The sequence below is a fragment of the Trichechus manatus genome, unplaced genomic scaffold, assembly GCF_000243295.1.
Source record: "Trichechus manatus latirostris isolate Lorelei unplaced genomic scaffold, TriManLat1.0 scaffold00150, whole genome shotgun sequence".
Classification (NCBI taxonomy): Eukaryota; Metazoa; Chordata; class Mammalia; order Sirenia; family Trichechidae; genus Trichechus; species Trichechus manatus.
In genome coordinates, this window is record NW_004444086.1 from 4,108,034 (window position 1) to 4,109,985 (window position 1,952).

The following is a 1,952-nucleotide window of genomic DNA, read 5'->3' on the forward strand; positions in this document are numbered from 1 at the left end:
AAGTTGCCAGGTCTTTTTCCCCGTGGAGCATCTGGTGGGTTTGAACAGCCAACCACTGGGTTAGCAGGAACACCAGGACCCCTCTTCCTGCACCATATCGACAATATTCCTTTGTGATCCATAAACTTTTCATTGGCTGATTTTCGGAAGACTTTCTTCCTAGTCTGTCTGAGTCTGGAAGCTCTGCTGAAAACTTTCTACCAAGGGTGACCCTGCTGGAATTTGTAATAATGATGGCATAGATTCCAGCATCATAGCAACACACAAGCCACCACAATAGGACAAAGTAACAGATGAGTGGTGGAAGGTTTATTTCCCCAGGGACCAAATCTCTTAAATAGCCATTTCAATGGAGAAATAAGGATGTGTATACATGTTTGGTTAGAGACAGAGAATTCACAGACTAAAAGTTTTGGGAAGAAATGTTTTCTGCAATTATTTTTTTTTAAACTAGAGCTCATAATGAGAAGCATTGGCCTGGGCATAAAAAGACAGAGTATGGGGAACACAATCAGCAGCACTTCCCCAGGGTGTTCAGGGAACAGCTAGTGCTGGGTGTTGGAGAGAAGGGTTGGAGAGTGGAACAGAATGTTCTCCTCTGGGTAGGGTTGTGATGCTCGTTAACATACTTATGTCCCCAAGGAGATCGGCAGTAAGGAGCACTCTCTCATCTTGCTTGACCCAGGTTTCTCAAGTGTCCATGATCCCTGAATCCTTTTTGTCAAGACCCCAATTAGCTGCCCTGGGTGTGATGGTTAGTTTCATATGTCAACTTGGCTAGGCTATGGTGCCCAAATGATGTGTCAAACACTAGTTTTGTTGCTGATATAAAGTAGTTAACCCACTTGCCATCGAGTCAATTCCGACTCATGGAAACCCCATGTGTGTCAGAGTAGAACTCTGCTCTATAGGGTTCTCAATGGCTAAGATTTTGGAAGTAGATGCCAGGGCTTTCTTTTGAATTGTCTCTGGGTGGACTCGAACCTTCAATCTTTCGGTTAGTAAATGAGTGTGTTAATGGTTTGAACCACCAAGGGACTCCTTGGGTGAAGGCAAACTCTGTAAATCTTTCCACCCTCCTTATTTTGGCTGTATTGGATTTGCTCGAGAGTGAATACTGGAGAAGACTCTTTTTCTCCTCTGAATAGTAACAACGCATGTCTGGGGCAGGAGGTGGGGTGTGCGTGGGAGTTGGCGGTCCGGTAATAGAGGGCCTAACTTCGTAGTGACCTGGGAAAATGAGCTTTTAATCTCTTTATACTTGTCTTAAGAGATGGAAATACAGTGTCTCTGCTGCCTGGTGCTCAGGTTCGTGAGAGCCATTTAAGATGATGTGCTTAGTCTCAAAACAGCTTTTTGGGAGATGCTTGAATTGTCCAGAGAAGCATCTAATGGGATCTTAAGATCTTAGATGATACCCAAACCATCGATTTCTTCCTGAGCTCCCGTCTCCGTCCACTCTTCCAGCTGACTGACAGCCCCTTGTCTGGCTTGTTCAGGGATGTAGAAGGAGGTTTGGGCTTTCGTGGTGGGGTCTGGGTACAGAAAATTGACCCTTTTTCTTAAAATAATCCCCAAAACACGTGACCATCCAGCTTGCTGGCTTGTGGGAGGAATATCATCGCTCTTGAAAGGATCAGGCATCTCCTTCACAAGGGAACAGCTTCAGGGGAAGTCCTCTCCCTCCATGCTCTCTCCCTGAGCATCTCCTGGCCTCCATCACCTACCACCTCCCACTCGGGGCTTCAGCCATAGCCAAGTGCTGAGCATCATAGGCACACACCATGCTGTTTCATGTCCTTGCTCACTCCATTCTACCTAGAATGCCCTTCTCCCATCTTTATCTTGCACATCACTACACTCCTTGTGCATGTCCCTACACACCTACACTCCCTGTGCACGTCCCTACACATCTACACCCTCTGTGCATGTCCCTACACACCTACACCCTC